At 51.9% G+C, this 26,028-nt stretch overlaps 15 non-coding genes and 1 pseudogene across 15 annotated transcripts; all 16 read right to left on the bottom strand.

The window, feature by feature from the left end:
• Positions 1–50: 50 nt before the first annotated feature.
• LOC140397646 (U2 spliceosomal RNA) lies at positions 51–241 on the bottom strand. Its single transcript, XR_011937079.1, has one exon. It is a non-coding gene; the product is annotated as a U2 spliceosomal RNA (small nuclear RNA).
• A 785-nt stretch (positions 242–1,026) lies between these two features.
• On the bottom strand, positions 1,027–1,217 carry LOC140397369 (U2 spliceosomal RNA). Its single transcript, XR_011936833.1, has one exon. It is a non-coding gene; the product is annotated as a U2 spliceosomal RNA (small nuclear RNA).
• A 785-nt stretch (positions 1,218–2,002) lies between these two features.
• On the bottom strand, positions 2,003–2,193 carry LOC140397667 (U2 spliceosomal RNA). The gene has a single exon (XR_011937100.1). It is a non-coding gene; the product is annotated as a U2 spliceosomal RNA (small nuclear RNA).
• A 785-nt stretch (positions 2,194–2,978) lies between these two features.
• Positions 2,979–3,169, bottom strand: LOC140397614 (U2 spliceosomal RNA). Its single transcript, XR_011937047.1, has one exon. It is a non-coding gene; the product is annotated as a U2 spliceosomal RNA (small nuclear RNA).
• A 777-nt stretch (positions 3,170–3,946) lies between these two features.
• LOC140397565 (U2 spliceosomal RNA) lies at positions 3,947–4,137 on the bottom strand. The gene has a single exon (XR_011936999.1). It is a non-coding gene; the product is annotated as a U2 spliceosomal RNA (small nuclear RNA).
• A 777-nt stretch (positions 4,138–4,914) lies between these two features.
• On the bottom strand, positions 4,915–5,105 carry LOC140397768 (U2 spliceosomal RNA). The gene has a single exon (XR_011937197.1). It is a non-coding gene; the product is annotated as a U2 spliceosomal RNA (small nuclear RNA).
• Positions 5,106–5,890: 785 nt separating this feature from the next.
• Positions 5,891–6,081, bottom strand: LOC140397472 (U2 spliceosomal RNA). Its single transcript, XR_011936908.1, has one exon. It is a non-coding gene; the product is annotated as a U2 spliceosomal RNA (small nuclear RNA).
• Positions 6,082–6,867: 786 nt separating this feature from the next.
• Positions 6,868–7,058, bottom strand: LOC140397552 (U2 spliceosomal RNA). Its single transcript, XR_011936987.1, has one exon. It is a non-coding gene; the product is annotated as a U2 spliceosomal RNA (small nuclear RNA).
• A 786-nt stretch (positions 7,059–7,844) lies between these two features.
• LOC140397260 (U2 spliceosomal RNA) lies at positions 7,845–8,026 on the bottom strand. The gene has a single exon (XR_011936789.1). It is a non-coding gene; the product is annotated as a U2 spliceosomal RNA (small nuclear RNA).
• Positions 8,027–14,172: 6,146 nt separating this feature from the next.
• LOC140397786 (U2 spliceosomal RNA) lies at positions 14,173–14,363 on the bottom strand. The gene has a single exon (XR_011937214.1). It is a non-coding gene; the product is annotated as a U2 spliceosomal RNA (small nuclear RNA).
• A 785-nt stretch (positions 14,364–15,148) lies between these two features.
• Positions 15,149–15,339, bottom strand: LOC140397270 (U2 spliceosomal RNA). The gene has a single exon (XR_011936795.1). It is a non-coding gene; the product is annotated as a U2 spliceosomal RNA (small nuclear RNA).
• Positions 15,340–16,126: 787 nt separating this feature from the next.
• On the bottom strand, positions 16,127–16,317 carry LOC140397500 (U2 spliceosomal RNA). Its single transcript, XR_011936935.1, has one exon. It is a non-coding gene; the product is annotated as a U2 spliceosomal RNA (small nuclear RNA).
• Positions 16,318–17,102: 785 nt separating this feature from the next.
• On the bottom strand, positions 17,103–17,293 carry LOC140397575 (U2 spliceosomal RNA). The gene has a single exon (XR_011937009.1). It is a non-coding gene; the product is annotated as a U2 spliceosomal RNA (small nuclear RNA).
• Positions 17,294–18,078: 785 nt separating this feature from the next.
• On the bottom strand, positions 18,079–18,257 carry LOC140397280 (U2 spliceosomal RNA; annotated as a pseudogene).
• Positions 18,258–24,401: 6,144 nt separating this feature from the next.
• On the bottom strand, positions 24,402–24,592 carry LOC140397761 (U2 spliceosomal RNA). The gene has a single exon (XR_011937189.1). It is a non-coding gene; the product is annotated as a U2 spliceosomal RNA (small nuclear RNA).
• A 777-nt stretch (positions 24,593–25,369) lies between these two features.
• LOC140397166 (U2 spliceosomal RNA) lies at positions 25,370–25,554 on the bottom strand. The gene has a single exon (XR_011936737.1). It is a non-coding gene; the product is annotated as a U2 spliceosomal RNA (small nuclear RNA).
• Between the last annotated feature and the right edge of the window lie 474 nt (positions 25,555–26,028).

Genomic DNA, 26,028 nt, shown 5'->3' with positions numbered 1-26,028 from the left:
GGCAGGTTTTGCGGCATTTTCTGCTTTTATACATTTCCGCCCCAAAGCGGGGTGAAGGCACCATTCCTGGAAGCACTGCAAGCCCAGGTTGATGCGTGGAGCGGAAGGAGCAAGCCCCTGAACCATCTCCGAGTCCTAAAAATCAATTTAATATTCGGTCTCCATATTGAGGAAATATCAGATATTAAACTGATAAGAACAGATACTACACTTGATCTGAGCCAAAAGGCCGAGAAGCAATACCCCATATTTTCCGGCAATGGCTCTTGTCCTCCTCATCCACCGACATTCAGGTGCACCTTGCTGCGCTCGACTGTGCTTTGGAACTTTTAGTCTACGCTCACTGTTGGTCAAGAAACCTCCAGCTTGGCCGAGCACGCTGGAGTCTGTGCATGCAGAACCAGTAAAACACAACACGAAGACATCGTCTGGCAAGCCGTCCCCTGTCGTCAGCAGATGAAATGGAGACGCTGTGAAGGCCAGTGACACCCAACGGAGGGAGTGGAAGAAATCTCCACCTTTGCCGAAAAAAGGACAATCCGTGCAAGCAGCAAGTACTGGCGGTATCCAACAGGGGGCAATATCTAGTCTCCCTGAGCTCCATCCTAGCGTGTTGGTCGTGGAGTCAGGAGAACGAAAAGAGACGCCGTGAAGGTATACCTACATCCAAAGAGAATGCCGTTCAGTCTGTCGCCACACTTCCCCGTTGTGCAGGATGAAGGGATGTGGTAACTGAAGTGAGGAGAAGGCAAGTCGGCATCCGAGTGTGAAGGTGAGTGGCCTGTAAAGAGCAGCAGGAAATCTGTGTGGCATATCAGCTGAAAACGGAGCCTGGCTGCCGCAAGTCCGCGAGTCCATCGGCTCACAACATTCGTGCACGGAGCTCCCGACAGCAGAAAAGCTAGCAATGCTTTGGAGCCTGAAAGGCCATAAATTGGTCAGGATGAGACAACTGGACAAGAGAGAAAAGGGTAAGCCAGGTTTTGCGGCATTTTCTGGTTTTATACATTTGGCGCCCCAAAGCGGGGAGAGGGCACCATTCCTGGAAGCACTGCAAGACCAGGTTGATGCGTGGAGCGGAAGGAGCAAGCCCCTGAACCATCTCCGAGTCCTAAAAATCAGTTTAATATTCGGTCCCCAGATTGAGAACATATCAGATATTAAACTGATAAGAACAGATACTACACTTGATCTGAGCCAAAAGGCCGAGAAGCGATAGCCCATATTTTCCGGCAATGGCTCTTGTCCTCCTCGTCCACCGACATTCAGGTGCACCTTGCTGCGCTCGACTGTGCTTTGGAACTTTTAGTCTACGCTCACTGTTGGACAAGAGACATCCAGCTTGGCCGAGCACGGTGGAGTCTGAGCATGCAGAACCAGTAAAACACAACAGGAAGACATCGTCTGGCAGGCCGTCCCCTGTCGTCACCAGATGAAATGGAGACGCTGTGAAGGCCCAGTGACACCCAACAGAGGGAGTCGAAGTCATCTCCACCTTTGCCGAATAAAGGGCAATCCGTGCAAACAGCAAGTACTGGCGGAATGCAACAGAGGGCAATGTCTAGTCTCCCTGAGCTCCACCCTGGCGTGTTGGTCGTGGAGTCAGGAGAACTAAAAGAGTCGCCGTGAAGGTATACCTACATCCAAACAGGATGCCGTTCAGTCTGTCGCAACAGTATCCCGTTGTGCAGGATGAAGGGATGTGGTAACTGAAGTGAGGAGAAGGCAAGTCGGCATCCGAGGGTGAGGGTGAGTGGCCTGTAAAAAGCAGCAGGAAATCTGTGCGGCATATCAGCTGAAAGCGGAGCCTGGCTGCCGAAAGTCCTCGAGTCCATCGACTCGCAACATTAGTGCACGAAGCTCCAGCCAGCAGAAAAGCTAGCAATGCTTTGGAGCTTGAAATGCCTTAAATTGGTCAAGATGAGGCAACTGGACAACAGAGAAAAGGGGTAGGCAGGTTTTGCGGCATTTTCTGCTTTTATACATTTCCGCCCCAAAGCGGGGTGAAGGCACCATTCCTGGAAGCACTGCAACCCCAGGTTGATGCGTGGAGCGGAAGGAGCAAGCCCCTGAACCATCTCCGAGTCCTAAAAATCAATTTAATATTCGGTCTCCATATTGAGGACATATCAGATATTAAACTGATAAGAGCAGATACTACACTTGATCTGAGCCAAAAGGCCGAGAAGCGATAGCCCATATTTTCCGGCAATGGCTCTTGTCCTCCTCATCCACCGACATTCAGGTGCACCTTGCTGCGCTCGACTGTGCTTTGGAACTTTTAGTCTACGCTCACTGTTGGTCAAGAAACCTCCAGCTTGGCCGAGCACGGTGGAGTCTGTGCATGCAGAACCAGTAAAACACAACACGAAGACATCATCTGGCAAGCCGTCCCCTGTCGTCACCAGATGAAATGGAGACGCTGTGAAGGCCAGTGACACCCAACGGAGGGAGTGGAAGAAATCTCCACCTTTGCCGAACAAAGGACAATCCGTGCAAGCAGCAAGTACTGGCGGTATCCAACAGGGGGCAATGTCTAGTCTCCCTGAGCTCCACCCTAGCGTGTTGGTCGTGGAGTCAGGAGAACGAAAAGAGACGCCGTGAAGATATACCTACATCCAAACAGGATGCCGTTCAGTCTGTCGCCACACTTCCCCGTTGTGCAGGATGAAGGGATGTGGTAACTGAAGTGAGGAGTAGGCAAGTCGGCATCCGAGTGTGAAGGTGAGTGGCCTGTAAAAAGCAGCAGGAAATCTGTGTGGCATATCAGCTGAAAACGGAGCCTGGCTGCCGCAAGTCCGCGAGTCCATCGGCTCGCAACATTCGTGCACGAAGCTCCCGCCAGCAGAAAAGCTAGCAATGCTTTGGAGCCTGAAAGGCCTTAAATTGGTCAGGATGAGACAACTGGACAAGAGAGAAAAGGGGAAGCCAGATTTTGCGGCATTTTCTGCTTTTATACATTTTGCGCCCCAAAGCGGGGAGAGAGCACCATTCCTGGAAGCACTGCAAGACCAGGTTGATGCGTGGAGCGGAAGGAGCAAGCCCCTGAACCATCTCCGAATCCTAAAAATCAATTTAATATTCGGTCCCCAGATTGAGGACATAACAGATATTAAACTGATAAGAACAGATACTACACTTGATCTGAGCCAAAAGGCCGTGAAGCGATAACCCATATTTTCCGGCAATGGCTCTTGTCCTCCTCATCCACCGACATTCAGGTGCACCTTACTGCGCTCGACTGTGCTTTGGAACTTTTAGTCTACGCTCACTGTTGGTCAAGAGACATCCAGCTTGGCCGAGCACGGTGGAGTCTGTGCATGCAGAACCAGTAAACACAACACGAAGACATCGTCTGGCAAGCCGTCCCCTGTCGTCACCAGATGAAATGGAGACGCTGTGAAGGCCCAGTGACACCCAACGGAGGGAGTCGAAGTCATCTCCACCTTTGCCGAACAAAGGGCAATCCGTGCAAGCAGCAAGTACTGGCGGAATCCAACAGAGGGCAATGTCTAGTCTCCCTGAGCTCCACCCTGGCGTGTTGGTCGTGGAGTCAGGAGAACGAAAAGAGACGCCGTGAAGGTGTACCTACATCCAAACAGGATGCCGTTCAGTCTGTCGCCACACTTCCCCGTTGTGCAGGATGAAGGGATGTGGTAACTGAAGTGAGGAGAAGGCAAGTCGGCATCCGAGGGTGAGGGTGAATGGCCTGTAAAAAGCAGCAGGAAATCTGTGTGGCATATCAGCTGAAAACGGAGCCTGGCTGCCGCAAGTCCGCGAGTCCATCGGCTCGCAACATTCGTGCACGAAGCTCCCGCCAGCAGAAAAGCTAGCACTGCTTTGGAGCCTGAAAGGCCTTAAATTGGTCAGGATGAAACATCTGGACAAGGGAGAAAAACGGAAGCCACGTTTTGCGGCATTTTATGCTTTTAGCGCCCCAAAGCGGGGAGAGGGCACCATTCCTGGAAGCACAGCAAGACCAGGTTGATGCGTGGAGCGGATGGAACAAGCCCCTGAACCATCTCCGAGTCCTAAAAATCAATTTAACATTCGGTCCCCAGATTGAGGACATATCAGATATTAAACTGATAAGAACAGATACTACACTTGATCTGAGCCAAAAGGCCGAGAAGCGATAACCCATATTTTCCGGCAATGGCTCGTGTCCTCCTCATCCACCGACATTCAGGTGCACCTTGCTGCGCTCGACTGTGCTTTGGAACTTTTAGTCTACGCTCACTGTTGGTCAAGAGACATCCAGCTTGGCCGAGCACGGTGGAGTCTGTGCATGCAGAACCAGTAAACACAACACGAAGACATCGTCTGGCAAGCCGTCCCCTGTCGTCACCAGATGGAATGGAGACGCTGTGAAGGCCCAGTGACACCCAACAGAGGGAGTCGAAGTCATCTCCACCTTTGCCGAACAAAGGGCAATCCGTGCAAACAGCAAGTACTGGCGGAATCCAACAGAGGGCAATGTCTAGTCTCCCTGAGCTCCACCCTGGCGTGTTGGTCGTGGAGTCAGGAGAACGAAAAGAGACGCCGTGAAGGTATACCTACATCCAAACAGGATGCCGTTCAGTCTGTCGCAACAGTATCCCGTTGTGCAGGATGAAGGGATGTGGTAACTGAAGTGAGGAGAAGGCAAGTCGGCATCCGAGGGTGAGGGTGAGTGGCCTGTAAAAAGCAGCAGGAAATCTGTGCGGCATATCAGCTGAAAACGGAGCCTGGCTGCCGAAAGTCCTCGAGTCCTTCGACTCGCAACATTCGTGCACGAAGCTCCCGCCAGCAGAAAAGCTAGCAATGCTTTGGAGCCTGAAAGGCCTTAATTTGGTCAGGATGAAACAACTGGACAAGAGAGAAAAACGGAAGCCACGTTTTGCGGCATTTTATGCTTTTAGCGCCCCAAAGCGGGGTGAAGGCACCATTCCTGGAAGCACTGCAAGACCAGGTTGATGCGTGGAGCGGAAGGAGCAAGGCCCTGAACCATCTCCGAGTCCTAAAAATCAATTTAATATTCGGTCTCCATATTGAGAACATATCAGATATTAAACTGATAAGAACAGATACTACACTTGATCTGAGCCAAAAGGCCGAGAAGCGATAGCCCATATTTTCCGGCAATGGCTCTTGTCCTCCTCATCCACCGACATTCAGGTGCACCTTGCTGCGCTCGACTGTGCTTTGGAACTTTTAGTCTACGCTCACTGTTGGTCAAGAAACCTCCAGCTTGGCCGAGCACGGTGGAGTCTGTGCATGCAGAACCAGTAAAACACAACACGAAGACATCGTCTGGCAAGCCGTCCCCTGTCGTCACCAGATGAAATGGAGACGCTGTGAAGGCCAGTGACACCCAACGGAGGGAGTGGAAGAAATCTCCACCTTTGCCGAAAAAAGGACAATCCGTGCAAGCAGCAAGTACTGGCGGTATCCAACAGGGGGCAATGTCTAGTCTCCCTGAGCTCCACCCTAGCGTGTTGGTCGTGGAGTCAGGAGAACGAAAAGAGACGCCGTGAAGGTATACCTACATCCAAAGAGAATGCCGTTCAGTCTGTCGCCACACTTCCCCGTTGTGCAGGATGAAGGGATGTGGTAACTGAAGTGAGGAGAAGGCAAGTCGGCATCCGAGTGTGAAGGTGAGTGGCCTGTAAAGAGCAGCAGGAAATCTGTGTGGCATATCAGCTGAAAACGGAGCCTGGCTGCCGCAAGTCCGCGAGTCCATCGGCTCACAACATTCGTGCACGGAGCTCCCGACAGCAGAAAAGCTAGCAATGCTTTGGAGCCTGAAAAGCCTTAAATTGGTCAGGATGAGACAACTGGACAAGAGAGAAAAGGGTAAGCCAGGTTTTGCGGCATTTTCTGCTTTTATACATTTGGCGCCCCAAAGCGGGGAGAGGGCACCATTCCTGGAAGCACTGCAAGACCAGGTTGATGCGTGGAGCGGAAGGAGCAAGCCCCTGAACCATCTCCGAGTCCTAAAAATCAATTTAATATTCGGTCCCCAGATTGAGGACATATCAGATATTAAACTGATAAGAACAGATACTACACTTGATCTGAGCCAAAAGGCCGAAAAGCGATAGCCCATATTTTCCGGCAATGGCTCTTGTCCTCCTCGTCCACCGACATTCAGGTGCACCTTGCTGCGCTCGACTGTGCTTTGGAACTTTTAGTCTACGCTCACTGTTGGACAAGAGACATCCAGCTTGGCCGAGCACGGTGGAGTCTGAGCATGCAGAACCAGTAAAACACAACAGGAAGACATCGTCTGGCAAGCCGTCCCCTGTCGTCACCAGATGAAATGGAGACGCTGTGAAGGCCCAGTGACACCCAACAGAGGGAGTCGAAGTCATCTCCACCTTTGCCGAACAAAGGGCAATCCGTGCAAACAGCAAGTACTGGCGGAATCCAACAGAGGGCAATGTCTAGTCTCCCTGAGCTCCACCCTGGCGTGTTGGTCGTGGAGTCAGGAGTACTAAAAGAGTCGCCGTGAAGGTATACCTACATCCAAACAGGATGCCGTTCAGTCTGTCGCAACAGTATCCCGTTGTGCAGGATGAAGGGATGTGGTAACTGAAGTGAGGAGAAGGCAAGTCGGCATCCGAGTGTGAAGGTGAGTGGCCTGTAAAAAGCAGCAGGAAATCTGTGTGGCATATCAGCTGAAAACGGAGCCTGGCTGCCGCAAGTCCGCGAGTCCATCGGCTCACAACATTCGTGCACGAAGCTCCCGCCAGCAGAAAAGCTAGCAATGCTTTGGAGCCTGAAAGGCCTTAAATTGGTCAGGATGAGACAACTGGACAAGAGAGAAAAGGGGAAGCCAGGTTTTGCGGTATTTGCTGCTTTTATACATTTTGCGGCCGAAAGCTGGGAGAGGGCACCATTCCTGGAAGCACTGCAAGACCAGGTTGATGCGTGGAGCGGAAAGAGCAAGCCCCTGAACCATCTCCGAGTCCTAAAAATCAATTTAATATTCGGTCCCCAGATTGAGGACATATCAGATATTAAACTGATAAGAACAGATACTACACTTCATCTGAGCCAAAAGGCCGAGAAGCGATAGCCCATATTTTCCGGCAATGGCTCTTGTCCTCCTCGTCCACCGACATTCAGGTGCACCTTGCTGCGCTCGACTGTGCTTTGGAACTTTTAGTCTACGCTCACTGTTGGACAAGAGACATCCAGCTTGGCCGAGCACGGTGGAGTCTGAGCATGCAGAACCAGTAAAACACAACAGGAAGACATCGTCTGGCAAGCCGTCCCCTGTCGTCACCAGATGAAATGGAGACGCTGTGAAGGCCCAGTGACACCCAACAGAGGGAGTCGAAGTCATCTCCACCTTTGCCGAACAAAGGGCAATCCGTGCAAACAGCAAGTACTGGCGGAATCCAACAGAGGGCAATGTCTAGTCTCCCTGAGCTCCACCCTGGCGTGTTGGTCGTGGAGTCAGGAGAACGAAAAGAGACGCCGTGAAGGTGTACCTACATCCAAACAGGATGCCGTTCAGTCTGTCGCCACACTTCCCCGTTGTGCAGGATGAAGGGAAGTGGTAACTGAAGTGAGGAGAAGGCAAGTCGGCATCCGAGTGTGAAGGTGAGTGGCCTGTAAAAAGCAGCAGGAAATCTGCGTGGCATATCAGCTGAAAACGGAGCCTGGCTGCCGCAAGTCCGCGAGTCCATCGGCTCGCAACATTCGTGCACGAAGCTCCCGCCAGCAGAAAAGCTAGCAATGCTTTGGAGCCTGAAAGGCCTTAAATTGGTCAGGATGAGACAACTGGACAAGAGAGAAAAGGGGAAGCCAGGTTTTGCGGCATTTCCTGCTTTTATACATTTTGCGCCCCAAAGCGGGGAGAGGGCACCATTCCTGGAAGCACGGCAAGACCAGGTTGATGCGTGGAGCGGATGGAGCATGCCCCTGAACCATCTCCGATTCCTAAAAATCAATTTAACATTCGGTCCCCAGATTGAGGACATATCAGATATTAAACTGATAAGAACAGATTTTTTTTTTTTTTTATTCAAAAAAATATACTTTATTCATAAAAATTTATCATGAGCATTACAGAAACCTTTCAAATTGTCTTGACTGTACATTTCCGGCAGGGTTACATGTTGCCTTGACTTTCTTTCATTCAATTTTGATATTGTCATACACATATCACTCTTTACATTACAATTCCTTCTTAAATATTTACATTGTCATGTTTGTTTTATACATTGGAGTGTTGGTTGCCCAGACCGAGGGGCTTTACACTGTTACGCGCCCCTCGGTGTACATTTGCTGGAAAGACTTTACACAGTGGTCTTTCCCCATTGCGCCTTGGCGGCAGCTGCCCCAAGCTTGAGTGCTTCCCTCAGCACGTAGTCCTGGACCTTGGAATGTGCCAGTCTGCAACACTCGGTCGAGGACAATTCTTTGCACTGGAAGATCAGCAAGTTTCGGGCAGACCAAAGAGCGTCTTTTACCGAGTTGATGACCTTCCAGCAGCAGTTGATATTTGTCTCGGTGTGTGTCCCTGGAAACAGTCCGTAGAGCACAGAGTCCTGTGTCACAGATCTGTTTGGGATAAATCTTGACAAATACCACTGCATCTCTCTCCAGACCTTCTTTGCAAAGGCACATTCCACAAGGAGGTGTGTGACCGTCTCATTTCCCCCACAGCCACTCCGAGGGCAGCGTGCATTGGTGCAGAGCCTTCGGGTGTGCATGAAGAATCTGACAGGGAGGGCCCTTCTCACCACCAGCCAAGCTAGGTCTTGGTGCTTGTTTGAAAGTTCTGGTGATGAGGCGTTCTGCCAGATGACTCTGGCAGTCTGCTCAGGGAACCATCCAACGTCCTCCACGGTCTCCTTTTCCCTGAGGGCCTCGAGGACATTACGTGCTGACCACTGCTTCATTGCCTTGTGGTCAAAGGTGTTTTCCTTCAAAAACTTTTCCACAAAGGACAGGTGGTACGGTACGGTCCAACTACTTGGAGCGTTCCGCGGCAATGAGGCCAGGCCCATCCTTCGCAACACCGGGGACAGGTAGAACCTCAGTATGTAGTGACACTTGGTGTTTGCATACTGGGGGTCCACGCACAGCTTGATGCAGCTGGACACAAAGGTGGCCAACAGGATGAGGGAGGCGTTGGGTACGTTCCGCGCTCCCTTCTCCAGAGGTTTGTACATGGTGTCCCTTCGGACACGGTCCATCTTGGATTGCCAGATAAATTTGAAGATGGCCCGGGTGACTGCTGTGGCGTAGGGTCGGGTTATGGGCCAGACCTGCGCCACGTACAGTAGCACCGAGAGTACCTCACACCTGATGACCAGGGTTTTGCCCGCAATGGAGAGGGAGCGTTGCTCCCACCAGCCCAGTTTCTGTCTTACCTTTCCTATGCGCTCCTCCCAGTTTTTGGTGCACGCCCCAGCAGCTCCGAACCATATCCCCAGCACCTTCAGGTAATCTGACCTGACAGTGAAGGGGACAAAGGACCGGTCGGCCCAGTTCCCAAAGAACATGGCCTCGCTCTTGCCCCGGTTTACCTTGGCTCCAGAGGCCAGTTCAAACTGGTCGCAGGTGGTCAAGAGCCTGCGTACAGACGCAGGATCCGAGCAGAAGACGGCAACGTCGTCCATGTACAGGGAGGCCTTGACTTGCATGCCTCCACTGCCTGGGATCGTCACTCCTCTTATGCCCGGATCCCTCCTGATGGACTCGGCAAAAGGTTCTATGCAGCACACAAAAAGGGCAGAGGAGAGAGGGCAGCCCTGCCTGACTCCAGATCTGATCTGGAACTTTTCTGATTCCCACCCATTGATTGAGACTGCGCTATAGATGTTTGTGTAGAGCAGTTTGATCCAATTGCGAATTCCCTCCCCAAACACCATTTTGGAGAGCACATCCATCATGTAGGTGTGCGATATTCTGTCAAAAGCCTTCTCCTGGTCAAGGCTGATGAGGCAAGTGTCCACCCCGCTGTCCTGCACGTAGGCGATCGTATCCCTGAGTAGCGCGAGGCTATCAGAGAGCTTCCTGCCGGGTACAGCACAGGTCTGGTCAGGGTGGATCACCGACTCCAGAGCAGACCTGACCCGATTGGCGATGACCTTTGCTAGAATTTTGTAGTCCACATTCAACAGTGAAATGGGTCGCCAATTTCGAATTTCTTCCCTTTCCCCCTTCTGCTTGTAGATTAGGGTGATGATGCCTTTCCTCATGGACTCTGACATGCTGCCTTCCAGAAGCATACTCTCGTACACTTCCAGCAGGTCTGGGCCCATCCAGTCCCACAGAGCCGAATACAACTCAACCGGTAAGCCGTCGCTTCCGGGAGTTCTACTCGTCTCGAAGGACTTGGCGGCCTTTGTCAGCTCGTCCAGAGTTAGTGGTTTGTCCAGGTTTTCCAGCTCGCTGTCGCCTATGACCTCCGTGATAGTCGACAGGAAGGTCTGGGAAACAGTGCTATCTGTTGGCTTCAGGTCATACAGTCCGGCATAAAAGGATTGGCTGATCCTCAGGATGTCAGACTGCGATGACTTTTCAGAGCCATCTTCTTCCTTCAGGCTGCTGATTACAGAGGTGTCTCTGTGCACCTTTTGGAAGAAGAAGCGTGAGCACTTTTCGTCCTGCTCCACGGAGCGGACTCCGGAACGGAAGATAACCTTGGAGGCCTCCGAGGTGTAGAGCGAGGCTTGCTGGCTCTTCACCTCTTGGAGATCCTCCTTGACATCCACCCCCATCGACTGCAGCTGGAGCAAATTTTGCATACTTTTCTGGAGCCTGGACATGACCCCTCGTCTCTCTCTCACCTTTTGAACGCCCTTGAGGATGAAAAACCTCTTGATATTCCCCTTGATTGCTTCCCACCAGAGATGTGGGGCCTCAAAGAGGGGTTTCACGGTTCTCCAACCTTTGTAATCCCTCCTGAGTTCCTCGATGTTCTCAGGGGTCAGCAGTTTTACATTTAGCTTCCACGTCCCCCTGCCTACCCCCTGGTCTTCCTGCAGGTGGCAGTCGGCCAGTAGGAGGCAGTGGTCAGAGAAGAACACCGGCGTTACGTCGGTGGACCTGACCGTGAAAGCTCGGGACACAAAAAAGAAGTCTATCCTGGAGCGGACGGACCCGTCTGGCCGTGACCATGTGTATCTACGCTGCGCGCCGTCTGCAGGGTTGCTGCAGACGTCGAGCAGCTTGGCGTCTTTTACCGTTTCCATCAGGAGTCTGGACGTAGCGTCTAGTTTGCTATCGGCTTTGCTGGATCGTCCAGCCGCATCGATGATGCAGTTGAAGTCACCACCCAGGATGACCGGCTTGGAGGTGGCCAACAGCAGTGGGAGTTGCTGAAGGACTGCCAGCCGCTCACTTTTTACGGCCGGGGCGTACACATTAATAAGTCTGAGAGGGGTGTTTTTGTATTTCACGTCTGCTACGAGGAGGCGCCCGCCCACCACCTCCTTAACGTCGGAGATGGTGAAGTTGCCTCCCCGCAGCAGAATACCCAGGCCGGAGGAACGGCAGTCGTTTCCTCCTGACCAGATGGATGGCCCGTGGGACCACCAGCTCGACCAGCGCCTGTAGTTGCTGAGGTGCGGAATTCCGCACTCCTGCAGGAACAGTAGGTCAGCTTTTACATTTGCCAAATAGTTGAGTGTGGCTACACACCGCGAAGTATCTTTGATGCTTCGCACATTTATGGATGCAATTTTTAAACCCATTATAAAAAAGGTAGATTTACCAGTCTCAAGAGTCTAGAGTCTATACAGTTGGCTGTTCCAGCTGTTCGATGTTCCCCAGCATGCCGGTGGTGCTCGCAAACTTTAGCACAGTTGCAGGGCTGAGAAAGCTGTTCTGGTCCGTACTGGCCCCGTGATTTTGATGCAGATGCATTGGGGGGGTGATGTAGCCCTGGCGTTCGTCATGGCAGTCAGTAGGTGTTGGGGTTGCAGGCCGGTCTTCACCTGGGTTGTTGCTGCTCGTTACTATCGGGGGTTGGTCTGTGACCTTGTTTCCTTCCCGGTCGGTGGTCTGGGGGGGTCTGTGCCTTCCGTTCTACGTTGGTGCTTTGCCTCTTTATTTGAGGCCGATTCTTGTCCTGTTTTCCCTCATCGGATGAGGTGTCGGCGCTAAGTGCGCCGGCTGAGAGGTGTCGCTTTTTGCCACTACAACCTCGGGGGGTTCTTCAGTTTGTTTTTTTGTTTCCGCTTTCGTTTGTCCCTGTTCACTGTTTCCCAGGGCTCTTTATTCTTTGTCCCATCCTCTTCCTCTTCCATTGAGTGTTCCTCATCAGATGGGGCTGGGGTTGGGTTGTCAGGAGGTGCTGGGGCCTCTTCTTTTTGTTGGGGGCCCTTTTGTTGCTTTTTCTCATTCTGAGCCGTGGTGTCTTTTTCGGTGGAGGGTGTATGCACCTCCTCTCTGGTCGCCTTTTTAACTCCGCTGCTGATGATTTCAGCGTATGTTGCCCCGCGTTTCGGGCAGGCCCTGTAAAGATGGCCGGCCTCCCCACACAGGTTGCAGCACTTGTCTTCTTTGCAGTCCTTAGTCATGTGTCCCTCCTGCCTGCAGTTCTTGCAGAAGGTCACACTGCAGTTTGCGGCAACGTGCCCCGTTTTGCCACAGGTGTGGCATACTCGTGGCTGTCCCACGTAGTAGAGGTAGCCACGATTTACTCCAATAGCGAAATTGGAGGGGGGATGCAGGATGGCTCCGTTGCTGTCCGTTCTTAGGGTCACCTTGACCTGGTGCTCACTTGTCCAGATGCCGAAGGTGTCTTTCACTTGCACGCTGTCACTTTTCAGCTCAGCGTACCTGGCGAGGAACGTGAGCACATCAGATACAGGGACGTGGGGGTTGTACGTGTGCAGTGTAACAACCCGATTTCGCTGTGCCGGTAGCGTAAACAGAGGTTCCGCAGTCAGGATCGACAAGGGACTCTGGTTACCTTTTTCCTTGAAGACGTTCAAGAATTTGATGCACGCTGCGACGCTCTTGAAGGTGACATCAAAGAAACCATTCTTGGGGAAGTTTTGCAAGCAGAAGATCTCTGTTGCTTTAAACCCACAGCACTCGAGCAGCACCTTCTTCACGAAGTGTTTCCGGTCCAAAGGTGACTCTCCATCCGTTTTCTTCACTGTGACTCGGACAGTGTTTCGCACGCCCCAGCCTGGTGGTCGGGATGCAGCTGCATCCATAGCTCGTACGTTGGGTGTGAAACTGTATCGGCGTTAGGCCTAAACCCGAGGTTTAGGCCAGCATGTAGATCCACCAATAGCAGCCAAGCTCCAAACGTTTCTTCTTTGGCGAGTTCAATCCCTCCGAGTTCTCCAATCCACGATCGTCATCGAAATCCTCAGCTTCCCTCGATCAAATGAGACTACACTTGATCTTAGCCAAAAGGCCGAGAAGCGATAGCCCATATTTTCCGGCAATGGCTCTTGTCCTCCTCGTCCACCGACATTCATGTGCACCTTGCTGCGCTCGACTGTGCTTTGGAACTTTTAGTCTACGCTCACTGTTGGTCAAGAGACATCCAGCTTGGCCGAGCACGGTGGAGTCTGAGCATGCAGAAACAGTAAAACACAACAGGAAGACATCGTCTGGCAAGCCGTCACCTGTCGTCACCAGATGAAATCGAGACGCTGTGAAGGCCCAGTTACACCCAACGGAGAGAGTCGAAGAAATCTCCACCTTTGCCGAACAAAGGACAATCCGTGCAAGCAGCAAGTACTGGCGGTATCCAACAGGGGGCAATGTCTAGTCTCCCTGAGCTCCACCCTAGCGTGTTGGTCGTGGAGTCAGGAGAACGAAAAGAGACGCCGTGAAGGTATACCTACATCCAAAGAGAATGCCGTTCAGTCTGTCGCCACACTTCCCCGTTGTGCAGGATGACGGGATGTGGTAACTGAAGTGAGGAGAAGGCAAGTCGGCATCCGAGGGTGAGGGTGAGTGGCCTGTAAAAAGCAGCAGGAAATCTGTGCGGCATATCAGCTGAAAACGGAGCCTGGCTGCCGCAAGTCCGCGAGTCCATCGGCTCGCAACATTAGTGCACGAAGCTCCCGCCAGCAAAAAAGCTAGCAATGCTTTGGAGCTTGAAATGCCTTAAATTGGTCAAGATGAGGCAACTGGACAACAGAGAAAAGGGGTAGGCAGGTTTTGCGGCATTTTCTGCTTTTATACATTTCCGCCCCAAAGCGGGCTGAAGGCACGATACCTGGAAGCACTGCAAGACCAGGTTGATGCGTGGAGCGGAAGGAGCAAGCCCCTGAACCATCTCCGAGTCCTAAAAATCAATTTAATATTCGGTCTCCATATTGAGGACATATCAGATATTAAACTGATAAGAACAGATACTACACTTGATCTGAACCAAAAGGCCGAGAAGCGATAGCCCATATTTTCCGGCAATGGCTCTTGTCCTCCTCGTCCACCGACATTCAGGTGCACCTTGCTGCGCTCGACTGTGCTTTGGAAATTTTAGTCTACGCTCACTGTTGGTCAAGAAACCTCCAGCTTGGCCGAGCACGGTGGAGTCTGTGCATGCAGAACCAGTAAAACACAACACGAAGACATCGTCTGGCAAGCCGTCCCCTGTCGTCACCAGATGAAATGGAGACGCTGTGAAGGCCAGTGACACCCAACGGAGGAAGTGGAAGAAATCTCCACCTTTGCCGAAAAAGGGACAATCCGTGCAAGCAGCAAGTACTGGCGGTATCCAACAGGGGGCAATGTCTAGTCTCCCTGAGCTCCACCCTAGCGTGTTGGTCGCGGAGTCAGGAGAACGAAAAGAGACGCCGTGAAGGTATACCTACATCCAAAGAGAATGCCGTTCAGTCTGTCGCCACACTTCCCCGTTGTGCAGGATGAAGGGATGTGGTAACTGAAGTGAGGAGAAGGCAAGTCGGCATCCGAGTGTGAAGGTGAGTGGCCTGTAAAGAGCAGCAGGAAATCTGTGTGGCATATCAGCTGAAAACGGAGCCTGGCTGCCGCAAGTCCGCGAGTCCATCGGCTCACAACATTCGTGCACGGAGCTCCCGACAGCAGAAAAGCTAGCAATGCTTTGGAGCCTGAAAGGCCTTAAATTGGTCAGGATGAGACAACTGGACAAGAGAGAAATGGGTAAGCCAGGTTTTGCGGCATTTTCTGCTTTTATACATTTGGCGCCCCAAAGGGGGGAGAGGGCACCATTCCTGGAAGCACTGCAAGACCAGGTTGATGCGTGGAGCGGAAGGAGCAAGCCCCTGAACCATCTCCGAGTCCTAAAAATCAATTTAATATTCGGTCCTCAGATTGAGGACATATCAGATATTAAACTGATAAGAACAGATACTACACTTGATCTGAGCCAAAAGGCCGAGAAGCGATAGCCCATATTTTCCGGCAATGGCTCTTGTCCTCCTGTTCCACCGACATTCAGGTGCACCTTGCTGCGCTCGACTGTGCTTTGGAACTTTTAGTCTACGCTCACTGTTGGTCAAGAAACCTCCAGCTTGGCCGAGCACGGTGGAGTCTGTGCATGCAGAACCAGTAAAACACAACACGAAGACATCATCTGGCAAGCCGTCCCCTGTCGTCACCAGATGAAATGGAGACGCTGTGAAGGCCCAGTGAAACCCAACAGAGGGAGTCGAAGTCATCTCCACCTTTGCCGAACAAAGGGCAATCCGTGCAAACAGCAACTACTGGCGGAATCCAACAGAGGGCAATGTCTAGTCTCCCTGAGCTCCACCCTGGCGTGTTGGTCGTGGAGTCAGGAGAACTAAAAGAGACGCCGTGAAGGTATACCTACATCCAAACAGGATGCCGTTCAGTCTGTCGCCACACTTCCCCGTTGTGCAGGATGAAGGGATGTGGTAACTGAAGTGAGGAGTAGGCAAGTCGGCATCCGAGTGTGAAGGTGAGTGGCCTGTAAAAAGCAGCCGGAAATCTGTGTGGCATATCAGCTGAAAACGGAGCCTGGCTGCCGCAAGTCCACGAGTCCATCGGCTCGCAACATTCGTGCACGAAGCTCCCGCCAGCAGAAAAGCTAGCAATGCTTTGGAGCCTGAAAGGCCTTAAATTGGTCAGGATGAGACAACTGGACAAGAGAGAAAAGGGGAAGCCAGGTTTTTGCGGCATTTTCTGCTTTTATACATTTTGCGCCCGAAAGCTGGGAGAGGGCACCATTCCTGGAAGCACTGCAAGACCAGGTTGATGCGTGGAGCGGAAGGAGCAAGCCCCTGAACCATCTCCGAGTCCTAAAAATCAATTTAATATTTGGTCCCCAGATTGAGGACATATCAGATATTAAACTGATAAGAACAGATACTACACTTGATCTGAGCCAAAAGGCCGAGAAGCGATAGCCCATATTTTCCGGCAATGGCTCTTGTCCTCCTCGTCCACCAACATTCAGGTGCACCTTGCTGCGCTCGACTGTGCTTTGGAACTTTTAGTCTACGCTCACTGTTGGTCAAGATACATCCAGCTTCGCCGAGCACGGTGGAGTCTGTGCATGCAGAACCAGTAAACACAACACGAAGACATCGTCTGGCAAGCCGTCCCCTGTCGTCACCAGATGAAATGGAGACGCTGTGAAGGCCCAGTGACACCCAACGGAGGGAGTCGAAGTAATCTCCACCTTTGCCGAACAAAGGGCAATCCGTGCAAGCAGCAAGTACTGGCGGAATCCAACAGAGGGCAATGTCTAGTCTCCCTGAGCTCCACCCTGGCGTGTTGGTCGTGGAGTCAGGAGAACGAAAAGAGACGCCGTGAAGGTGTACCTACATCCAAACAGGATGTCGTTCAGTCTGTCGCCACACTTCCCCGTTGTGCAGGATGAAGGGATGTGGTAACTGAAGTGAGGAGAAGGCAAGTCGGCATCCGAGTGTGAAGGTGAGTGGCCTGTAAAAAGCAGCAGGAAATCTGTGTGGCATATCAGCTGAAAACGGAGCCTGGCTGCCGCAAGTCCGCGAGTCCATCGGCTCGCAACATTCGTGCACGAAGCTCCCGCCAGCAGAAAAGCTAGCAATGCTTTGGAGCCTGAAAGGCCTTAAATTGGTCAGGATGAGACAACTGGACAAGAGAGAAAAGGGGAAGCCAGGTTTTGCGGCATTTTCTGCTTTTATATATTTTGCGCCCCAAAGCGGGGAGAGGGCACCATTCCTGGAAGCACTGCAAGACCAGGTTGATGCGTGGAGCGAAAGGAGCAAGCCCCTGAACCATCTCCGAGTCCTAAAAATCAATTTAATATTCGGTCCCCAGATGGAGGACATATCAGATATTAAACTGATAAGAACAGATATTACACTTGATCTGAGCCAAAAGGCCGAGAAGCGATGGCCCATATTTTCCGGCAATGGCTCTTGTCCTCCTCGTCCACCGACATTCAGGTGCACCTTGCTGCGCTCGACTGTGCTTTGGAACTTTTAGTCTACGCTCACTCTTGGACAAGAGACATCCAGCTTGGCCGAGCACGGTGGAGTCTGAGCATGCAGAACCAGTAAAACACAACAGGAAGACATCGTCTGGCAAGCCGTCCCCTGTCGTCACCAGATGAAATGGAGACGCTGTGAAGGCCCAGTGACACCCAACAGAGGGAGTCGAAGTCATCTCCACCTTTGCCGAACAAAGGGCAATCCGTGCAAACAGCAAGTACTGGCGGAATCCAACAGAGGGCAATGTCTAGTCTCCCTGAGCTCCACCCTGGCGTGTTGGTCGTGGAGTCAGGAGAACGAAAAGAGACGCCGTGAAGGTATACCTACATCCAAACAGGATACCGTTCAGTCTGTCGCAACAGTATCCCGTTGTGCAGGATGAAGGGATGTGGTAACTGAAGTGAGGAGAAGGCAAGTCGGCATCCGAGGGTGAGGGTGAGTGGCCTGTAAAAAGCAGCAGGAAATCTGTGCGGCATATCAGCTGAAAACGGAGCCTGGCTGCCGAAAGTCCTCGAGTCCATCGACTCGCAACATTAGTGCACGAAGCTCCCGCCAGCAGAAAAGCTAGCAATGCTTTGGAGCTTGAAATGCCTTAAATTGGTCAAGATGAAGCAACTGGACAACAGAGAAAAGGGGTAGGCAGGTTTTGCGGCATTTTCTGCTTTTATATATTTCCGCCCCAAAGCGGGGTGAAGGCACCATTCCTGGAAGCACTGCAAGCCCAGGTTGATGCGTGGAGCGGAAGGAGCAAGCCCCTGAACCATCTCCGAGTCCTAAAAATCAATTTAATATTCGGTCTCCATATTGAGGACATATCAGATATTAAACTGATAAGAACAGATTTTTTTTTTTTTTTTCAAAAAATATACTTTATTCATAAAAATTTATCATGAGCATTACAGAAACATTTCAAATTGTCTTGACTGTACATTTCCGGCAGGGTTACATGCTGCCTTGACTTTCTTTCATTCACTTTTGATATTGTCGTACACATATCACTCTTTACATTACAATTCCTTCTGAAATATTTACAGTGGCATGTTGATTTTATACATTGGAGTGTTGGTTGCCCAGACCGAGGGGGCTTTACACTGTTACCCGCCCCTCGGTATACATTTGCTGGAAAGACTTTACACAGTGGTGTTTCCCCATTGCGCCTTGGCGGCAGCTGCCCCAAGCTTGAGTGCGTCCCTCAGCACGTAGTCCTGGACCTTGGAATGTGCCAGTCTGCAACACTCGGTCGAGGACAATTCTTTGCACTGGAAGATCAGCAAGTTTCGGGCAGACCAAAGAGCGTCTTTTACCGAGTTGATGACCTTCCAGCAGCAGTTGATATTTGTCTCGGTGTGTGTCCCTGGAAACAGTCCGTAGAGCACAGAGTCCTGTGTCACAGATCTGTTTGGGATAAACCTTGACAAATACCACTGCATCTCTCTCCAGACCTTCTTTGCAAAGGCACATTCCACAAGGAGGTGTGTGACCGTCTCATTTCCCCCACAGCCACTCCGAGAGCAGCGTGCATTGGCACAGAGCCTTCGGGTGTGCATGAAGAATCTGACAGGGAGGGCCCTTCTCACCACCAGCCAAGCTAGGTCTTGGTGCTTGTTTGAAAGTTCTGGTGATGAGGCGTTCTGCCAGATGACTCTGGCAGTCTGCTCAGGGAACCATCCAACGTCCTCCACGGTCTTTTTCCCTGAGGGCCTCGAGGACATGACGTGCTGACCACTGCTTCATTGCCTTGTGGTCAAAGGTGTTTTCCTTCAAAAACTTTTCCACAAAGGACAGGTGGTACGGTACGGTCCAACTACTTGGAGCGTTCCGCGGCAATGAGGCCACGCCCATCCTTCGCAACACCGGGGACAGGTAGAACCTCAGTATGTAGTGACACTTGGTGTTTGCGTACTGGGGGTCCACGCTCAGCTTGATGCAGCTGGACACAAAGGTGGCCAACAGGATGAGGGAGGCGTTGGGTACGTTCCGCCCTCCCTTCTCCAGAGGTTTGTACATGGTGTCCCTTCGGACACGGTCCATCTTGGATCGCCAGATAAATTTGAAGATGGCCTGGGTGACTGCTGTGGCGTAGGGTCGGGTTATGGGCCAGACCTGCGCCACGTACAGTAGCACCGAGAGTACCTCACACCTGATGACCAGGGTTTTGCCCGCAATGGAGAGGGAGCGTTGCTCCCACCAGCCCAGTTTCTGTCTTACCTTTCCTATGCGCTCCTCCCAGTTTTTGGTGCACGCCCCAGCAGCTCCGAACCATATCCCCAGCACCTTCAGGTAATCTGACCTGACAGTGAAGGGGACAAAGGACCGGTCGGCCCAGTTCCCAAAGAACATGGCCTCGCTCTTGCCCCGGTTTACCTTGGCTCCAGAGGCCAGTTCAAACTGGTCGCAGGTGGTCAAGAGCCTGCGTACAGACGCAGGATCCGAGCAGAAGACGGCAACATCGTCCATGTACAGGGAGGCCTTGACTTGCATGCCTCCACTGCCTGGGATCGTCACTCCTCTTATACCCGGATCCCTCCTGATGGACTCGGCAAAAGGTTCTATGCAGCACACAAAAAGGGCAGAGGAGAGAGGGCAGCCCTGCCTGACTCCAGATCTGATCTGGAACTTTTCTGATTCCCACCCATTGATTGAGACTGCGCTATAGATGTTTGTGTAGAGCAGTTTGATTCAATTGCGAATTCCCTCCCCAAACCCCATTTTGGAGAGCACATCCATCATGTAGGTGTGCGATATTCTGTCAAAAGCCTTCTCCTGGTCAAGGCTGATGAGGCAAATGTCCACCCCCCTGTCCTGCACGTAGGCGATCGTATCCCTGAGTAGCGCGAGGCTATCAGAGATCTTCCTGCCGGGTACAGCACAGGTCTGGTCAGGGTGGATCACCGACTCCAGAGCAGACCTGACCCGATTGGCGATGACCTTGGCTAGAATTTTGTAGTCCACATTCAACAGTGAAATGGGTCGCCAATTTCGAATTTCTTCCCTTTCCCCCTTCTGCTTGTAGATGAGGGTGATGATGCCTTTCCTCATGGACTCTGACATGCTGCCTTCCAGAAGCATACTCTCGTACACTTCCAGCAGGTCTGGGCCCATCCAGTCCCACAGAGCCGAATACAACTCAACCGGTAAGCCGTCGCTTCCGGGAGTTTTACTCGTCTCGAAGGACTTGGCGGCCTTTGTCAGCTCGTCCAGAGTTAGTGGTTTGTCCAGGTTTTCCAGCTCGCTGTCGCCTCTGACCTCCGTGATAGTCGACAGGAAGGTCTGGGAAACAGTGCTATCTGTTGGCTTCAGGTCATACAGTCCGGCATAAAAGGATTGGCTGATCCTCAGGATGTCAGATTGCGATGACTTTTCAGAGCCATCTTCTTCCTTCAGGCTGCTGATCACAGAGGTCTCTCTGTGCACCTTTTGGAAGAAGAAGCGTGAGCACTTTTCGTCCTGCTCCACAGAGCGGACTCTGGAACGGAAGATAACCTTGGAGGCCTCCGAGGTGTAGAGCGAGGCTTGCTGGCTCTTCACCTCTTGGAGATCCTCCTTGACATCCACCCCCATCGACTGCAGCTGGAGCAAATTTTGCATACTTTTCTGGAGCCTGGACATGACCCCTCGTCTCTCTCTCACCTTTTGAACGCCCTTGAGGATGAAAAACCTCTTGATATTCCCCTTGATTGCTTCCCACCAGAGATGTGGGGCCTCAAAGAGGGGTTTCACGGTTCTCCAACCTTTGTAATCCCTCCTGAGTTCCTCGATGTTCTCAGGGGTCAGCAGTTTTACATTTAGCTTCCACGTCCCCCTGCCTACCCCCTGGTCTTCCTGCAGGTGGCAGTCGGCCAGTAGGAGGCAGTGGTCAGAGAAGAACACCGGCGTTACGTCGGTGGACCTGACCGTGAAAGCTCGGGACACAAAAAAGAAGTCTATCCTGGAGCGGACGGACCCATCCGGCCGTGACCATGTATATCTACGCTGCGCGCCGTCTGCAGGGTTGCTGCAGACGTCGAGCAGCTTGGCGTCTTTTACCGTTTCCATCAGGAGTCTGGACGTAGCGTCTAGTTTGCTGTCGGCTTTGCTGGATCGTCCAGCCGCATCGATGATGCAGTTGAAGTCACCACCCAGGATGACCGGCTTGGAGGTGGCCAACAGCAGTGGGAGTTGCTGAAGAACTGCCAGCCGCTCACTTTTTACGGCCGGGGCGTACACATTAATAAGTCTGAGAGGGGTGTTTTTGTATTTCACGTCTGCTACGAGGAGGCGCCCGCCCACCACCTCCTTAACGTCGGAGATGGTGAAGTTGCCTCCCCGCAGCAGAATACCCAGGCCGGAGGAGCGGCAGTCGTTTCCTCCTGACCAGATGGATGGCCCGTGGGACCACCAGCTCGACCAGCGCCTGTAGTTGCTGAGGTGCGGAATTCCGCACTCCTGCAGGAACAGTAGGTCAGCTTTTACATTTGCCAAATAGTTGAGTGTGGCTACACACCGCGAAGTATCTTTGATGCTTCGCACATTTATGGATGCAATTTTTAAACCCATTATGAAAAGATAGATTTACCAATCTCAAGAGTCCAGAGTCTATACAGTTGGCTGTTCCAGCTGTTGAATGTTCCCCAGCATGCCGGTGGTGCTCGCAAACTTTAGCACAGTTGCAGGGCTGAGAAAACTGTTCTGGTCCGTACTGGCCCCGTGATTTTGATGCAGATGCATTGGGGGGCGTGGTGTAGCCCTGGGGTTCGTCGTGGCAGTCAGTAGGTGTTGGGGTTGCAGGCCGGTCTTCACCTGGGTTATTGCTGCTCGTTGCTATCGGGGGTTGGTCTGTGACCTTGTTTTCTTCCCGGTCGGTGGTCTGGGGGGTCTGTGCCTTCCGTTCCACGTCGGTGCTTTGCCTCTTTATTTGAGGCCGATTCTTGTCCTGTTTTCCCTCATCGGATGAGGTGTCGGCACTAAGTGCGCCGGCTGAGAGGTGTCGCTTTTTGCCACTACCCCTCAGGGGGTTCTTCAGTTTGTTTTTTTGTTTCCTCTTACGTTTGTCCCTGTTCACGGTTTCCCAGGGCTCTTTATTCTTTGTCCCATCCTCTTCCTCTTCCATTGAGTGTTCCTCATCAGATGGGGCTGGGGTTGGGTTGTCAGGAGGTGCTGGGGCCTCCTCTTTTTGTTGGGGGCCCTTCTGTTGCTTTTCCTCATTCTGAACCATGGTGTCTTTTTCGGTGGAGGGTGTATGCACCTCCTCTCTGGTCGCCTTTTTGACTCCGCTGCTGATGATTTCAGCGTATGTCGCCCCGCGTTTCGGGCAGGCCCTGTAAAGATGGCCGGCCTCCCCACACAGGTTGCAGCACTTGTCTTCTTTGCAGTCCTTAGTCATGTGTCCCTCCTGCCTGCAGTTCTTGCAGAAGGTCACACTGCAGTTTGCGGCAACATGCCCCGTTTTGCCACAGGTGTGGCATACTCGTGGCTGTCCCACGTAGTAGAGGTAGCCACGATTTACTCCAATAGCGAAATTGGAGGGGGGATGCAGGATGGCTCCGTTGCTGTCCGTTCTTAGGGTCACCTTGACCTGGTGCTCACTTGTCCAGATGCCGAAGGTGTCTTTCACTTGCACGCTGTCACTTTTCAGCTCAGCGTACCTGGCGAGGAACGTGAGCACATCAGATACAGGGACGTGGGGGTTGTACGTGTGCAGTGTAACAACCCGATTTCGCTGTGCCGGTAGCGTAAACAGAGGTTCCGCAGTCAGGATCGACAAGGGACTCTGGTTACCTTTTTCCTTGAAGACGTTCAAGAATTTGATGCACGCTGCGACGCTCTTGAAGGTGACATCAAAGAAACCATTCTTGGGGAAGTTTTGCAAGCAGAAGATCTCTGTTGCTTTAAACCCACAGCACTCGAGCAGCACCTTCTTCACGAAGTGTTTCCGGTCCAAAGGTGACTCTCCATCCGTTTTCTTCACTGTGACTCGGACAGTGTTTCGCACGCCCCAGCCTGGTGGTCGGGATGCAGCTGCATCCATAGCTCGTACGTTGGGTGTGAAACTGTATCGGCGTTAGGCCTAAACCCGAGGTTTAGGCCAGCATGTAGATCCACCAATAGCAGCCAAGCTCCAAACGTTTTTTCTTTGGCGACTTCAATCCCTCCGAGTTCTCCAATCCACGATCGTCATCGAAATCCTCAGCTTCCCTCGATCAAATGAGACTACACTTGATCTTAGCCAAAAGGCCGAGAAGCGATAGCCCATATTTTCCGGCAATGGCTCTTGTCCTCCTCTTCCACCGACATTCAGGTGCACCTTGCTGCGCTCGACTGTGCTTTGGAACTTTTAGTCTATGCTCACTGTTGGTCAAGAAACCTCCAGCTTGGCCGAGCATGGTGGAGTCTGTGCATGCAGAACCAGTAAAACACAACACGAAGACATCATCTGGCAAGCCGTCCCCTGTCGTCACCAGATGAAATGGAGACGCTGTGAAGGCCCAGTGACACCCACCAGAGGGAGTCGAAGTCATCTCCACCTTTGCCGAACAAAGGGCAATCCGTGCAAACAGAAACTACTGGCGGAATCCAACAGAGGGCAATGTCTAGTCTCCCTGAGCTCCACCCTGGCGTGTTGGTCGTGGAGTCAGGAGAACTAAAAGAGACGCCGTGAAGGTATACCTACATCCAAACAGGATGCCGTTCAGTCTGTCGCCACACTTCCCCGTTGTGCAGGATGAAGGGATGTGGTAACTGAAGTGAGGAGTAGGCAAGTCGGCATCCGAGTGTGAAGGTGAGTGGCCTGTAAAAAGCAGCAGGAAATCTGAGTGGCATTTCAGCTGAAAACGGAGCCTGGCTGCCGCAAGTCCGCGAGTCCATCGGCTCGCAACATTCGTGCACGAAGCTCCCGCCAGCAGAAAAGCTAGCAATGCTTTGGAGCCTGAAAGGCCTTAAATTGGTCAGGATGAGACAACTGGACAAGAGAGAAAAGGGGAAGCCAGGTTTTGCGGCATTGTCTGCTTTTATACATTTTGCGCCCGAAAGCTGGGAGAGGGCATCATTCCTGGAAGCACTGCAAGACCAGGTTGATGCGTGGAGCGGAAGGAGCAAGCCCCTGAACCATCGCCGAGTGGTAAAAATCAATTTAATACTCGGTCCCCAGATTGAGGACATATCAGATATTAAACTGATAAGAACAAATACTACACTTGATCTGAACCAAAAGGCCGAGAAGCGATAGCCCATATTTTCCGGCAATGGCTCTTGTCCTCCTCGTCCACCGACATTCAGGTGCACCTTGCTGCGCTCGACTGTGCTTTGGAACTTTTAGTCTACGCTCACTGTTGGTCAAGAGACATCCAGCTTGGCCGAGCACGGTGGAGTCTGTGCATGCAGAACCAGTAAACACAACACGAAGACATCGTCTGGCAAGCCGTCCCCTGTCGTCACCAGATGAAATGGAGACGCTGCGAAGTCCCAGTGACACCCAACGGAGGGAGTCGAAGTAATCTCCACCTTTGCCGAACAAAGGGCAATCCGTGCAAGCAGCAAGTACTGGCGGAATCCAACAGAGGGCAATGTCTAGTCTCCCTGAGCTCCACCCTGGCGTGTTGGTCATGGAGTCAGGAGAACGAAAAGAGACGCCGTGAAGGTGTACCTACATCCAAACAGGATGCCGTTCAGTCTGTCGCCACACTTCCCCGTTGTGCAGGATGAAGGGATGTGGTAACTGAAGTGAGGAGAAGGCAAGTCGGCATCCGAGTGTGAAGGTGAGTGGCCTGTAAAAAGCAGCAGGAAATCTGTGTGGCATATCAGCTGAAAACGGAGCCTGGCTGCCGCAAGTCCGCGAGTCCATCGGCTCGCAACATTCGTGCACGAAGCTCCCGCCAGCAGAAAAGCTAGCAATGCTTTGGAGCCTGAAAGGCCTTAAATTGGTCAGGATGAGACAACTGGACAAGAGAGACAAACGGAAGCCACGTTTTGCGGCATTTTATGCTTTTAGCGCCCCAAAGCGGGGAGAGGGCACCATTCCTGGAAGCACTGCAAGCCCAGGTTGATGCGTGGAGCGGAAGGAGCAAGCCCCTGAACCATCTCCGAGTCCTAAAAATCAATTTAATATTCGGTCCCCAGATTGAGGACATATCAGATATTAAACTGATAAGAACAGATTTTTTTTTTTTTTTTTTTTTCAAAAAAATATACTTTATTCATAAAAATTTATCATGAGCATTACAGAAACATTTCAAATTGTCTTGACTGTACATTTCCGGCAGGGTTACATGTTGCCTTGACTTTCTTTCATTCAATTTTGATATTGTCATACACATATCACTCTTTACATTACAATTCCTTCTTAAATATTTACAGTGCCAGTTTTTTTTGTACTTTGGAGTGTTGGTTGCCCAGACCGAGGGGCTTTACACTGTTACGCGCCCCTCGGTGTACATTTGCTGGAAAGACTTTACACAGTGGTCTTTCCCCATTGCGCCTTGGCGGCAGCTGTCCCAAGCTTGAGTGCGTCCCTCAGCACGTAGTCCTGGACCTTGGAATGTGCCAGTCTGCAACACTCGGTCGAGGACAATTCTTTGCACTGGAAGATCAGCAAGTTTCGGGTAGACCAAAGAGCGTCTTTTACCGAGTTGATGACCTTCCAGCAGCAGTTGACATTTGTCTC

The sequence above is a fragment of the Scyliorhinus torazame genome, chromosome 20 (genome assembly GCF_047496885.1).
Source record: "Scyliorhinus torazame isolate Kashiwa2021f chromosome 20, sScyTor2.1, whole genome shotgun sequence".
In the NCBI taxonomy this organism is placed as follows: domain Eukaryota; kingdom Metazoa; phylum Chordata; class Chondrichthyes; order Carcharhiniformes; family Scyliorhinidae; genus Scyliorhinus; species Scyliorhinus torazame.
This window is presented reverse-complemented; position numbering and strand designations above follow the sequence as displayed.